The sequence below is a fragment of the Anomaloglossus baeobatrachus genome, chromosome 6, assembly GCF_048569485.1.
Source record: "Anomaloglossus baeobatrachus isolate aAnoBae1 chromosome 6, aAnoBae1.hap1, whole genome shotgun sequence".
In the NCBI taxonomy this organism is placed as follows: domain Eukaryota; kingdom Metazoa; phylum Chordata; class Amphibia; order Anura; family Aromobatidae; genus Anomaloglossus; species Anomaloglossus baeobatrachus.
The window spans coordinates 306,026,293-306,041,973 of NC_134358.1; the positions used below are offsets into that span (position 1 = coordinate 306,026,293).

The window sequence follows — 15,681 nt, forward strand, 5'->3', positions numbered from 1 at the left end:
ATTGTCTTTGACTTACAGTATATAGACATGATATAGAAGCAGACGTTTTTGGATATTTTAAATGACTATTGTAAATCATTTTAATAATGCTATAATCAAACATTAATATTAATAATTGAGTTCTTTACTGCAAGGTAAACTCAGGCCATTTTGGTTACAAATTTTTAATATGCCCGACCATTAAATTATTCTTTAACTCCAAACTAAAGCCCGCAAATATTTTATGAAAATGTAGGTCACACCAGCACTGTTTGGTTTGTGTTGACATAAATTTTTGTGATTCTTTTTTTTTATTTGTGCAGTCCATCGGCTATCAGCATTGTTAATAAAAAAAATTAGGAGGTTTTAATCATAAACCATAAGAATCCATGAATTCTATCAACCGGTGGGAAATGTGCCTATCCATCTCCGCGAAGACCAAATTCTATCAACTTTTGGATAATTGATATTGAAATTTTGCATTGAGCAGTTGTGAATTTAGCAGTAATCTGTAATATATTAGTAGAAATACTATGTTACAGTTCACGGGTTTTAAGATATACTTTTTGCTTATCTTGTTTGGAGCTAGTAAACTTTCAGAGCATCATCAAAGTTTAAAGATCCCTCAAAATGTAACTTCTGTGGTGAAAACAAGGATCTGAAGGATGCAAGTCATTTTAACAGTTGAAGAAATGCTATACTAATGGTTTAAATATGTCTTGTCAGGTCCATTAAGGTAGGGGTTAACTTTGCTTGTGATATAAGTATCTGACATTGTAGAAAGTAAGGGCCATTATCACCCAACTAAAAATATGTGTTCCAGATGTCTTCAGCCTTCAGATAAGTTTTTAGCTTGAAGTCATTTTTTCTTTTTATATTTGAAACTGCTATTGTTTTGGTGCTGCTATATTTTCATCCTTGGTATTCCTAATAAAAAAGCTTTTTTTTTTTAACAAAATTTGACACATTTAGCGCTAGTGACTGAAATACATTTTGTATAAAAGGATCAATGGTTACAGTGTGTCAGACTTAATAAATATAGGCACAAATAATATAATAAATAAATAACATTTTATGTTTTTAGATTACTAGTACAAACAATTGTTTAAATCAAACCCAAATAGCTATGATTTATTAAAAATGACTGCAAAGTTCTACCCAAACTTTTTTTTTCAAAAACGGAAAAATAGGAAAATAGAAAGCGTGGGTTCTCAGAATTTGAGGAAAGGTTGTTTTTTTGTTTCAACATTTTACCACATACTTCAAAGTTTTCTTGTAAACTCCAGCAAAATGTGTGTATCTTGAATTGCCGCTTGTTGTGCTGGATCCAGTACTTCCACTGTCATCATATTTTGTTAAATTTACAATTCCTATAAAGGAACTTTTATATTTAATAAAAATAATAAATATTGTATACCACATATATCAAAATGTTGGTAAATCAAGATGAATTCTGAAATATAATTGTCAACTGTATTTAGCAGGGAAAATTCTATGTCTGAAGGTTTGCCTGTTTTTGGAACCATTGTGATGGTAATTTGTATTTATTAGCATTAATATGTGTAAATATGACGGACTGCATTAGTAGAACAGAAAACTTGATCCACAACTGCTTTTAAAATTTGTGATTTTACCTCTCAATCAAAATACACGGAAATATTTTATAGTTGAATAATGTAGCTGTTATAGTCCAACAAAATAAAAAACAAAAATGACAGCCAAAAAGGTAGTCAATATGAGTCATCCACGAGTTACAAGCACTAATTAAAGTGGTTTTCACATCTCATAAATTGATGGCATTGATTGATGGCAGCGCAATTGACAGGACCACCTCAAATTCTGAAAATGAAGGGAATGCCATACAGCTCTCTTCTCTTCGAAGTTGGTAAGGGACATGGAATCAGACCCCCTTCGGTCAGAAAGTGATGGCATGTTCTACCAATATGCCATCACTTTATGAACTGAAGAAAAAACTTTAAGTAGTTCCATATTTTAAGACTAATCTAAGGAGAATACTCTATCTTTGCATACAGTAGGTCTAAAGCTGCAGAGAGGAAAATGTTTGTTTAGATATGTCATCCATATGTAATAGATCCCTATGTACCTATTAGATAGATAAAGCATATAGAAACACACATTCCTTATTATATAACATTATGAGTGTATATTACAAAGTCACAGAATATCTGCCGTAATATTAGTTTAGTTATGTTTACCCCAAACAGCCGACCCAAGCATTGATATTTCATTAGTAGATGATCTCTCATACAAACCATGGCAATATGACCTCTGTATGTGTATGTGGTTTTTAGAAAATATTCATTGCTGTCCAGTTATTCCTTGTATTATATTACCCACACTATAATAACCTTATAGTGAAGACAGTATAAAAGGAAAAGATTGCCTGAAAGAGTGATCCCAGTCATCACATGCTGTTAAAAGGGTTGTCTGATCTAAAATAATAAATCTGCAGTCACTCTATGTGACTGCAGACTTGTGAATCCTCACATCGAGCGTACGGCATACTGTGACGATTCTCCAGTGCCAGAGCCGGCAATGGCGGTTACATGGCCACGAGTATGTGATATACATTACTCTTGCCAGAATCCAACTACACTGTTTCTGTGAATTGAGCGCACAAGAAACAGACTACATGGGTGCATATTGCATACTTGCGTTCACGTGACCGCTGTTCCCGACACTGACACCGAAGAATTTGCACAGCGTGCAGTATGTGAGATGTGGGGATTCACAAGTCTGCAGTCATAGAGTGACTGCAGACTTGTCATTTTAGATCAGACAATGTTTTTAGAGACAAAGATTCTAAAATGCCCAGATACCTACTTTAATCAAAATCCCAATACCAAACCTTAGACATTAAAGTTCTTCCAAAGCCAAAAGTCAACCTCAAGACCAAACCTCATTACTCAGACCTCACACCAGACCCCATAAAAAAGGCTTCAAACTCACATAATTTGGTGCTAGTCCTGGTGTGAGTGGGCTTATGGTGCCATAAGCCCACTCACACCAGGACTTTGTCCCTATGCACCCTGACCTCTGAGACTCCAGGTGATTTCCCCATCACTCACTGTGATTTCATGGCATCACTGCACTGCAACCCTTTATGGCCATACCTTGAGAAAGGCTCATACCTGAGCCGAAACTTCGTGTAGTGGTTAATGGGTTACTGTTTTTTGCAGAAACATAATAAAGCACTATTTTAAAAATCACCCTGCATACTTTTTCCTGCTGTGACAAAATTATCTACTTATACACACACACACACACACACACACACATACACACACACACACACACACACACACACCGTAGGAGACCTCAATATTTAGTCTCCAGACCATATACCATTATGTAGACCTCAGACTCAATCCCAGTACTCAGATTTTAGATTATATTCTGGATCCCAATATTTAGACCTTAAACAAGAGATACTTAGAATTACTAAGAGGAGATGGTCCTTCAAAGAAGGAGCAAGAAAGGAGGAGATATATTTAATATCTTCCATCACCTATTGGGCCTATCCCATATGTAACCAAAATTATTACAGCTTTAGCCACTTTTTAGAAATACTGCTGGAGTTTTGCAAAGTGTCTAGGAAAGTGAGGCATTCCGAAGAAAATTTAGGAAATGTGTCAAATGTATGACAGCCATGAGGTTATGGATGCTAGAGAAATTTGACTTACATAACTAATGAGTTGCACCTAAGTTATTATGAACAAATTGACAAAATGTGCATTATTGCTAAAAATGACACTAAAAAACTGCACAAATGGTGTTCTTTTCATTGCCATCATTCTTCACAACCTAAAATGGATGCAAATATGCTATTTGCGATGTTTGGTGCACTGTTGGTATGGCCTAGATACTAAGAGCACTTTTCTGTCCATTGGTTTCGCATGTACCTACCTCCCTCACTGGCAATTGACAATGCTGGCTTTCCTGAGCTTGCTCCAGGTAATCCATTGCTGTCTATAAGTAGTTAGAGACGTGGGGGTATGCAAAACTAGTGAATAGAATGACACAATGATCCTCTTGGCCACACCAAGGGTACATCAAGCACAATAATTAGCAGTTTTGATTTAACTTTGATATCTCCAGAATGGGGACAATGATTTGAAAACTAAATCTGCAATTTTGAAATGTATCTGCTTAGCTTATATTATCAGTTTAACCTGATACTCATTTTAATTCTTTTTCTTATCTTTTTTTGTTAATACAGTATTTATAGTCAGATCAGGGCATGTTCAAAAACACATTTTAAACTCCTCTTGTCTTGATTTTTCAATTGATACTCCAGTTTCCCTTTACGTGCCAAGTTCCAAGTTAAAAAATAGAATGACTGGATCCCTACAACGGAATACAGGAACAAATATTGGGAAAGGTTTTCTGGTATTCCTTAAACGGGATTTGATGGTTCCAGTATGGAGCTGTAAAACAGCCATATACTGTACTTGAGACTGAAAGCTATTATAAGCTTGCAAGGCCAAAGGTAAATGGAAAGATATTTAAGAAAAGCTTTCCCTTCTCTTTTCTAATTGTGCTACTCAAAATATTCACCACCTGTATGACTGATACCTAAAGCACCAGTGGCGTAACTAGAGTCTGATGGGCTCGGGTGCAAAGTTTGGGCCTAGTTCTCCCCCCCCTCATGTTGGTCATATATATGGGGACTTGTAGTATTCTATATCCTATAAAGACATACAAGTTGCCATCCTTCATTATGTAGTAATGTTTCCCATCCTGTACTAATGTCCCCCATCCAGGGCTACTTCCTTGTAAAATGTCCCTTTTCCTGGTAAATATGTCCCCAATACTGGTATATATATCCCCCATCCAGGTATATATGTCTCTCATCCTGGTATATGTCTCCTATCCTGGGTTATATGTCCCCCATCCAAGGCCCCATCCTGGTAAATATGGCCCCATCCATGTATTTATGTCTCCCATTCCAGGTCCCATCCTGGTATATATCTTCCTCATCCTTGTCTATATGTCCTCATGCTGGGCCCGCCCATCCTGGTATATATGTCCTTATCCTGAGCCCATCCTGGTATACAGTATATGTCCTCATCCTGTATACATTGTCCCTATCCTGATATATATGGTGCCGATCCTGGGCCCATTTTGGTATATGTATCCAAAAAAATGCACATTTTACTCACCTTCCATCCATTGCTTGTATTGCAGCACAGGGACCCAATGGATCCCTGTGATGTAATGGATTCGAGGATGCACATTCAGCTGAAGCTGGCACTGGGTTAGCAGGCCCACTATTCCCCAAGGCCAAGTTGTGACCTTTGTCATCATGATCGGTATGCCCTGTTGAGCACTGTATTGCAGATTGTTTTAGAAAAATAACTTGACGAAGTGGATAGTTGTACTAAGGTATGTGTGTCCAATACAACCAGGATTCTATATACATAGTTGGTATATGTCTTCAACATTTCTCTTCCTTCATTTCTCTTCATACTCTTCGTGTTGTGTAATGTTTTATAAGGTGATACAATACTGACATGGTGCTGTGTAGTGGCACATTGCAAATATAATGAGGTAAAGTGTTACAGACAGGTATATTGTGAAGTGATACTTTTGTGTTTAGAAAATGCGCAACATTACTAATTTATAAAAAATACGAAGAAAAGAAATCATAGTTTGGGAAATGTCAGCTGGATAGCCTGGATTTGGATAAGTGTTTTCAAGGATGTTCAGTAAAATGTAATGTTGTGTATAAGACAGATATCTTGTTTTACCTTGAACTTGCAGTTTTACCTACTCTTCACACTTATAGGTACTTTTAGTCCACTGCTAGTACTAAAAAGGACAATAGTAAAGCAATTATGAGGACCAGTAAAATATACTGTAATTGAGTACTTCAATATGCAGCATGCCCGCCACACTTTGATGTGGAGCATGATCGCCAAAAGCGCTCAATAAAAGTATCAACCAATTGTTGATTATATAATTGTATTACAAGACTTTGCAAAAATTGGAAGAGTAGAAATAGTCTTCAATAACTTTGGATTAAGCTCCATCAGAAAACAAAAAAAACAAACCGACAAAAAAAATGTCAAATCTGTACTTTTTATAGGTGTAAAAATAAACTATGCATTTTTGCAAAGTATAGTAACTGTGGTGATGTATGACTATAAAAAAGAGACATGAGATAAAATACTATTGGAATAAGATTTATTATATACTTGTTCAGAAATACCTATCTAGTAAACTATACGGCCGATTTTCAGATGTACATACATTCAAGATTACTTGCTGCCGTCTTAGAGCTGGAAAGGCTACTCACATAAATATGTCATCACGTGAGGAAAATCGCAGAAGCCATTGAAGTATTTTCCAGTTATCACCTTAATTTGAAATATTTTTTAAAATGATTATATGCAGTAAAATAAACTCCACAGAGCGTTGTGGAAAATTATGTGAAACCCATTTGTCACTCTTACAATAAAGCTTTTTATAATGTCAACATCAACGTTGCAAGCGCTTTAAGCCTGCCAGATTTACAGGAAACCCAAACCACAAAATCAAAATCAAGACAGCGATAACGATTCTTTTCTGTCATTAATGTTTGATATTCAATTTTTACTCATTTTGTGGTAACTATTTAAAATTTTTACTCAAAATCAAAAAAAGAAATTAACATATCAGGACTACATGATACATCATAAAGCTTAATCATTTAACACCCACACTTAAGCTAAAAGTTTTGCTGTCAGATAAAACCATGTAGATTATGTAAAACTTACTCTACGCATTGATCATATAAAAAAGAGTTAAGGAAAAAGACATTTTTTCATAGTAGTGGGAGCCTTATGATTTAAAGGGAACCTGTCACCTCGAGAAGTGCTGAAGACCAGCAGCAAGCCTCTGGTCACTCCCTACACGTTTCATCCCCACATAGAAATCATCAGGGGACCCCGTGCTCATGGAAATCTGCCAGCTTAAATAGCCATCCTTATCATCATCATTGTGGCCGTCTTCACATGAATAAAATGCCCATTCTGGACATTCAGTAGCCTCTCTCAATTCACGTGCTTGCTGCTAACATTTTTTGAAAGGTAAACATGAAGGAGGTTTATCAGTGAATATCCTGTCCATGAGAATTTTGAAGCCCACAAGTCCTTGGTGAGACCGTTCCAACTATTATAACCATATTATTTAAAGAAATGGTATATGATTAATGGCGGTCGTTTACACCAGTTATCTACACATTAGATACTATTGGAGGTACAGAGTGGCGGGCGGTTCCCTGTACATGTGACTTCTAATATAGTACTGAGGTGACATAATAGTGACCCAGTCTAGATAGTGTTTTGTGCGCTGTACCCAAACCAGGGTCCATTTGAGCTTGGTGACCACTGCTTTGGGTATTTTCATTTTATACTCACGTTTTTATGAGGTTTACTCATTTTAAATGAGCACCATTAAAAGTTATATTTTATGTTTAGTGTGCGGTTGCACAATGTCCACACATCTTGCTATTTAAATTTGTCTTTTGGTAGTGTGAGTTGGTATCTTGCTATATAAGAGACAGAATTCTTGTTGGTTGGTAGGTGATCAAATACGTATTTTATGCAATAAAATGCAAATGAATTATTTAAAACCACACTATGTTATTTTCTATGGGGGGGGTTATTTTTTTTTATCCCGTTTGTCACAGTTGAAGTGTACCTACGATAAAAATTACACACATCTCCATTCTTTGTTGTGGAAAACATGGAAAATTGGCTGTGTATCAAATAGTTATTTTCCCCACTGTATTTCCATATAAAGATAACAGTGCCTTTGAACAAGCAAGTACTGATTAAGAAAACTGCTCTGGAAGAGCAGAGAGCTGGTGATTTTGCAGAACTGGTACCAAGTTAAGAGCTGAGAGGGAACAGCAAGATGGTGAGCAGCTAAGTGCTGTATAGTAGTCAATGGGCTGGAGAGAGGTGGCTGGTATCTCAGGAGTCAACTCATCAGCCTGTAGCCTTTGATGCTTGAATTCATTAGCAACAAACTGTTTACTATGTAAATTGAAATCTCTCATTGCAGGATAATGACAGCAAACAGAAAAACAAAGTAAATTGCAAACTAACTTATTTAATAACATGAAAGTACCCATTTAAAGGGTTGCCCATCTAAAACAAGTAATCACATATCCTTAAGATAGGTAATAACTTGTAGATCAGTCAGTGAGGGTCCGATACACACTGATCTACATAACAGGAAGCTTTTATCCCCACGTGTGACCCGTTTGCGTTCCGTGTGACACCTGTGATGCCAGAGAGAAAACGGACATGTTGCCATGAGGAACACACGGACACACGTATGTACGGCACGGACACACTTTCCGTAAAAAACCAAGGTCTACGTGTGTACGTGTCTCTGGTACGTGAGGAAACTGACCAAACACGTAGCGGAGGCACAGACGTGTGAAAGAGGCCTAAAGTCGAGGCAGCTCCGCAGTCTCACTATCTTGCTGCTAAGGGGTCGGGCACTGTGTCAATTTCCTCCTGCTACTGCAATTAACAGTCTGTCAGTTTTGTTCAGGAGTCTATGCTATACAGTGGGGAAAATAAGTATTTGATACACTGGCAATTTTACAAGTTTTCACACCTAGAAAGAATGGAAAGGTCTGTAATTTTTATCGTAGTTAAACTTCAACTGTGACAGACAGAATAAAAAAAAATAAATAATATTTGGTACAGAAATATTTGTTTGCAATTATCCAGATCTTTCAGGTTTTGGGGCTGTCACTGGGCTACATTGAGTTTCAGCTCCATCCAAAGATTTTCTATTGGGTTCAGGTTTAGAGACTGGCTAGCCCACTCCACGACATTGAAATGCTTCTTACGGAGCCACTCCTTAGTAGCCCTGGCTGTGTGTTTTGGGTCATTGTCATGCTAGAAGACCCAGCCACGACCCATCTTCAATGCGCCTACTGGAGCAAGGAGGTTGTTGGCCAAAATCTTGCGATACATGATTCTATCCATCCTCCCTTCAATACAGTGGAATTTTCCTGCATCATCCAGATGGTCATTGGCAATCTTCAAACAGGCCTGGACATGTGCTGACATGAGCAGGGGGACTTTGCCCTGCAGGATTTTAATCCATGACAGCGGAGTGTGTTACTAACAGTAATCTTTGAGACTGTGATCCCAGCTCTCTTCTGGTCATTGATTAGATCCCCTTGTATAGTTCTAGGTTGATTACTGACAGTTCTCAGAATCATCCTTACAACACGAGGTGAGATCCTGTACGGAGCCCCCGACCATGTAAGATTGACAGGCATCTTGTGTCTCTCCTATTTTCTAATAATTGTGCCAACTATTGTTGCCTTCTTACCAAGCTGCTTCCCTATTGTCCTGTATGTCATCCCAGCCTTGTACCGGTCAACTATTTGGTCTCTAGTGTCCTTAAACAGCTCTTTAGTCTTGGCCATTGTGGAGAGGATGGAGTGTGATTGATTGAGTGTCTGTACAGGTAACTAGTCTCTTAGACAGGTAACTACTTCAAACAGGTGCAATTAATACAGGTAATGAGTGCAGAGTAGGAGGATTTCTTAAAGAAAAAATAACAGGTCTGTGGGAGACAGAATTCTTTTTTAAATAGCAAGATGTGTGGACATTGTGCAACCGCACACTAAACATAAAATATAACTTTTAATGGTGCTCATTTAAAACAAGTAAACCTCATAAAAACGTGAGTATAAAATGAGAATACCCAAAGCAGTGATCACCAAGCTCAAATGGACCCTGGTTTGGGTACAGCGCACAAAACACTATCTAGACTGGGTCATTATTATGTCACCTCAATACTATATTAGAGGTCACATGTACAGGGAACCGCCCTCCACTCTGTACCTCCAATATTATCTAATGTGTAGATAACTGGTGTAAACGACCACCATTAAACATATACTATTTCTTTAAATAATATGGTTATAATAGTTGGAACGGTCTCACCAAGGACTTGCGGGCTTCAAAATTCTCATGGATAGGATATTCACTGATAAACCTCCTTCATGTTTATCTTTCAAAAAATGTTAGCAGCGCTTTGGAGATCTGGTTGTCTGAAGATCATTCTCCAAGTTGGTTTTCCAGAATCTGCCGGGACGGGGAGATTGCACATCTCCCTGGCCCCATTTCGAAGCCGCGGCATCTGCAGATGGGACAAGAGTTTTACTCGGGATGGACTGGGGTCCCCAAGTAGCTTTAAGCCACGGGGATCCAAATCACACAGTGCTAGGAGGAAGGGGCCCACCGACCACTACACTGGACTGATCTCCAAAGCGGTGACCAGTGCTTCTGTGGCAGGAACCTGTCTTCTTAAAGAACTGTGAGTAAAGACGTCTGTTTTTGCCTCTGCACACTGCCCCGCGTCTGGACCCCCGCCAACATTACTCCCCTCATCATCCTCCCCAGGGCCCACTCCACCCATGGGGAGCGACACCATCTCTGCTGCTATTACCATCCGCCCCGGAGGACAGCGACAGCAGCGGCAGCTAATCCCTGGCTGTGTACCACAGGTGGCGTCCCGACAATCATCACCTCCTGTACCCTTCTTTTGGTGTACACCTCGTGGGATGAAACTGGGCAGGCCACTGCGACATCCCAGACCTTCGCACTAGCCCAGTGATGAGTAAAACCAGGTATGGGACCCGACCTGGATCCCCTGCGCCCTGGGTGCTACATCGGCCAGATCTGTTTTTAACATGTTAAGTCTATGGACAACGGATCCGTTAACGGATTGCTATTTATTGTCTAATTGTAATGGATCCAATAAGAAAACAATGGATCTGTTGCAAAGCCAGGTACAATGGATGGCTAAATAGCAATCTGTCAACAGATCCATTGTCCATAGACTCCCATGTTAAAAAAAACGGATCTAACAGAATTCAGTTTCCCAACATCTGTTCTAATAGATGACTACAGGACATGTGCCCTTAGCCTAAAAAAAGCCCTAGCAGAAAAAAAATCGAAAAAGCGTTCAGAAAGAAATGTCCAAAAAAATAGCCAAAAAAAACATGCTTCAGGCTTACAAAACTCCAGAGAAAAAAATTGAATCTTTAATTGTCTTCTGCTAAAAAAGGGACGTATTTGAGCTCCTGAGAAATCGTCATGTGCACATACCCTTATACTTTACCTGATTGTCACAGTTATCATTCTTTGTAATCATACATAAAAGCTTTGGCCATGTAACAACAAGAGTGTAATGTGTTATTGTCACGGGCGGCGGGGCGCTGCGCTCGCTAATGCTCGGGTCCGGCGCTGCTGCTGCTGCTCGGTGGCTCAAGCGGTGGGCCGGATCCGGGGACTCGAGCGGCGCTCCTCGCCCGTGAGTGAAAAGGGGGTGGTTGGTTTGGGGATTTAGTCTGTGACGCCACCCACGGGTTGTGGTGAAGATGGGCACCACCGCTGCTGGTGACGGGGATCCCGGGAGCGATGGTAGGGAGCAGCTGGGATGTTGATTTCCCCCTCCGTGGGTAGGGGTTGGTGGTCCTGGGGCTCAGTGGTGTGACGGGGAGGCACGGTCGGTGAGGTGCAGGGTTGCAGGGACAGCGCGGCGTGGTGCGGGATGGCACGGGTGTACTCACTCAGCAAAAGAGGCACAAAGTCTCCGGTAAACCAAATGGCTGGATGGACGGGTCCCACAGCCGGCTGCAGTGTCTCTCCCCGAACAGGTGATGGTGGCTGTCTCTCCCTGCACCTTTGTGTACTGTGTTAACTCCAATGGCTTCCCAACGGTAGTCCGCTCCCCGGTGTATAGATACCAGAGGAGCCCGTTTTGCCCGCAGGTGCTGGCCCTTGGATTTCTAGCCTTGGAGGTTGCTGTATATCCTCACGGTGTGAGCGGTTGCCTTCAATCGGGACTTGGTTGTTAGGGAACCCCGGGGGTTCCTGTCACATTCGGATTTGACTATTAATGGCGGCTCCAAGCCTGGTCGGGGTCCGATGGCCCTGCCTGGGTGTGCTTAGCTTCACTCCGTTCCCTGGTCCGGTACCGGTGGGCCACCGCCCAGCCCCGGTCCTTACGGCTCTGCGGAGTTCCACCAACTCCTGCAGATGGCCACCACCATCTGCCAACCTTGCTGTCAGTGCCTGGGCTCCGACCCAGACACCTGCAGTACGTGACCTCTCTCTTTCATCTCCAAGACTAAACTGTCACTTTTCCCGCCTCCAGGCCTGTGAACTCCTCGGTGGGTGGGGCCAACCGCCTGGCTCTGCCCCACCTGGTGTGGACATCAGACCCTGGAGGGAGGCAACAAGGGTTTTGTGTCTGACTAATGTAACTGTCTGGGGGTGGGGGTGTGTGCGTGTTCTGTCTGTGGCTACCTGGCTAGTCCAGGGCGCCACATTCCCCCTTGGAGAAATGCAGACCGTTCGTGGGCTGCCCGTCCATCACTGGTTTTATTTTTCCAAACTGTAAAAATATAAATAACATGTAAATGGTAAACATATCAACATAAGCATTCTTCTGGTCACTTTAAACGTTGCACATATTGTTAAGGAAACATTTTTAATACTGACGGACGGATGTCTTCCGCTCTCCCACCCAAGCAACCTAGCCCTGATGCTGGCCCTAAGAAGTGGGCAGCACCCCTTGAGCCCAGTCCAGGTTCAGGCTGCCCGAGTGGGAACGGGTACGGTAACTTGCACCCGACTGTCACTTCAGGGGACCCCACGTCCAAGGGGGACCCCTGACCCCCGGAGGATCGCCACTAGTTACGGTAGTGGCGGGCATGGGCCATCTCTTTCCTCCAGGCCCATCCTCCAAATCAGCCTCTCCGGAGGCGGCAACGGTATCCATCCCACAACATATTTACAGGCCCACAAGTTTGTGGGTGGCCTGCCAGTTCTCGGCCATGTTCATGAGGAGTTTCTCATGGGGGTATGGGGTGAACTTATCAACAGGGACAACTCCAGTCCCAACGGGGACAGTTCTCTTCTCGGACGGTAATCAGGTGATTTTTCGTATTGATTCATTTTTTTCATTTACTCACATATTTACACAATTAACATACGACACCCCTAGATGGTAGTTTCCCTGTACCTAAGTGGGGGCCGACCTAGGTTGGGGCGTGTGGACCTTCTGGTCCCAATGTTATCAGTGGAGGGCAAGGGGACAGAGGAGACAGTCAGTTCCTCTTCCATTATGGCAGGTATGGAAAGTGGAGACCCAAGGGGAGGGGGTAGAGGTGCGTCCCTGGGCGCCTGTTCGAGTGGCTCACTGGCGGGCGTTTCCGTCTCCCTCTCTTCCACTTGTTGTGGGATCATTATTACCGGAATAATCACCGCGCCGTTCTGCGTAGGCCAGTCCGCTGGGAAATCACCCATCACTGTGTGGATCACCTCTTCTTCTTTCTCCCCGGTTGGTCTGGGGGCCGGGACTTCAGCTGCCACCCTCAATGGAGGTGGACACCTCTTCAGGTGGTCCCTGGAAACCATGGCCAAAGTCTTCCCCTGGTCATGACTAATCTGGTAGGCCTTCTCATTCTCCCATTCAGTGGGTTGTATGACATACGGGGTTTTCTCCCACTGGTCATCAAGCTTATGGGTTCTTCTTTTTCGTTTTAGCACTACATCCCCTGGCTTAAAGGGACCAGCTGGAGCCCGCCTATTGAAGCACTGTTCTTGCTGTTCCCGGCTCCGACACAGGTTCCTTTCCACGTACTCCTGGACCTGTCGGTACTGGACTCTCCGCCGGGTGTCCCAGTCAGCACTCGAAGGGAGGGCGTCTGGAGCTTCCAAGTCCATTTCCAGGTCCACCGGCAACCGGCCCGGTCGGGCTCTCATCAGATACGCTGGTGTGCATTTGGTAGAGCTACAGGGAATGTTATTGTACATGTCTACCAGGTCAGGCAGCTTTTCTGGCCACAGGTTCCGCTCTTCTAACGGTAGCGTCTTAAGGAGACCCAGGACCAGATGGTTCATCTTCTCACACATGCCATTAGTCTGGGCATGGTATGGCGTGGTCCGAATCTTCTTACAGCCGTATAACTGGCAGAATTCTTGAAACACCTCCGCTTCAAAAGCCAGGCCCCGGTCGGTAAGCACCCTCTCCGGGTACCCGTGCGGTCAGCAAAAGTAGGCCTGGAATGCTCTAGCTGCAGTACGGCCGGTCAGATCTTTGACTGGGACAACCACCATGAATCTCGAATAGTGGGCAACGATGGTCAGGGCGTAGGTATACCCACTTCGGCTAGGGGTGAGCTTGACGTGGTCCAGAGCGACCAACTCCAGTGGTTGATGGGTAATGATGGGTCGTAGAGGGGCCTTCTGGCTGGCTTCGTCCCTTCTTCTCAGTGCACAGGAACCACACTCTCGGCACCAAGCCTCTACAGACTCCCGCATCCCACTCCAATAGAACCACTCTCTCAACAGCATCTCCAGCTTCTTCACCCAAAGTGCCCGGCACCATCATGGTAAGCTTGTAGAACTGCGGGCACGTTAGCCTGAGGAACCACCAGCTGGCGAACCTTCTCATGAGTCTTCGGGTTGATCAGTTCCCGATATAGCTTCCCCTGGGACAGGTGCAGCCGGGCTCGTTCTTTCCACAGCCGTTGGGCCTCGGGAGGAGCGGCAGGGTCCATTCCAGCAGAGCCTTGTTCAATCATGGTCTTGACCAATTGGACGGCCGGCGCTTGGTCCTGGGCTTCTCGCCATCCCTTACTGGGTAGCGGGTCCAAGCTCACCTGTTGCTGCGTGACATGCAACTTCTTGACTGGTGGCCGGTGGAACGCGGGCAACTCGATTTCCTCGAGGTCATCGTCTTCCGAACCCGCATCCGGCAGGTGGGGCATCCGGGATAGCGCGTCCGCATTGGTGTTCTTGCGGCCGGCTCGGTACTTGATAGTGAAGTCATAGTTAGACAGCCTGGCCACCCACCGTTGCTCCAACACGCCCAGCTTGGCCGTGTCCAGATGGGTTAACGGATTATTGTCCGTATAGGTGGTGAACTTTGCTGCTACGAGGTAATTGCGGAACCGCTCGGTAATGGTCCACACCAGCGCTAGGAACTCAAGCTTGAAGGAGCTGTAATTCTCAGGGTTCCTTTCTGTGGGCTGGAGTTTTCTGCTGGCGTAGGCGATCACTTTTTCCCTTCCGTTCTGGACCTGGGACAGGACTGCTCCCAAGCCTACATTACTGGCATCGGTGTAGAGGATGAATGGGAGGCTGTAGTCGGGGTACACCAGGATTTCTTCCCCGGTCAAGGCCGTCTTCAGCTGGCGGAAGGAATCTTCATGCTTCTCTTCTCACACCAACAGGGGTCCGGGGGCTCTGCCGCCCTTGGCCTGTCCCACGAGGAGGTCTTGCATAGGTGCAGCCATCTTCGTGTATCCCTTAATGAAGCGGCGATAGTAGCCCACCAGGCCCAGGAACTGTCTCACCTCTCTCACCGTGGTCGGCCTCGGCCAGTCCTGAATGGCAGTGATCTTTTCAGGATCTGGGGCGACGCTTTCTGCACCCTCCACATGTCCGAGGTACTGCACCCTGGGTTTCAGTAGGTGGCACTTAGAGGGCTTCAGTTTCATCCCATATTTGGCTAGGGACGCGAACACTTCAGCCAGATGTTCCAGGTGAGCCTCGTACGTCTGGGAATACACGATCACATCGTCCAGGTACAGTAGGACCGTTTCAAAATTGAGATGTCCCAGGCAACACTCCATGAGCCGTTGGAAGG

General features: G+C 43.6%; 1 protein-coding gene across 1 annotated transcript in view; it reads left to right on the top strand.

Moving 5' to 3' along the window:
• Positions 1-15,681, top strand: part of AHRR (aryl hydrocarbon receptor repressor) — a 359,460-nt gene that overhangs the window by 1,316 nt on the left and 342,463 nt on the right. The window lies entirely within an intron of this gene.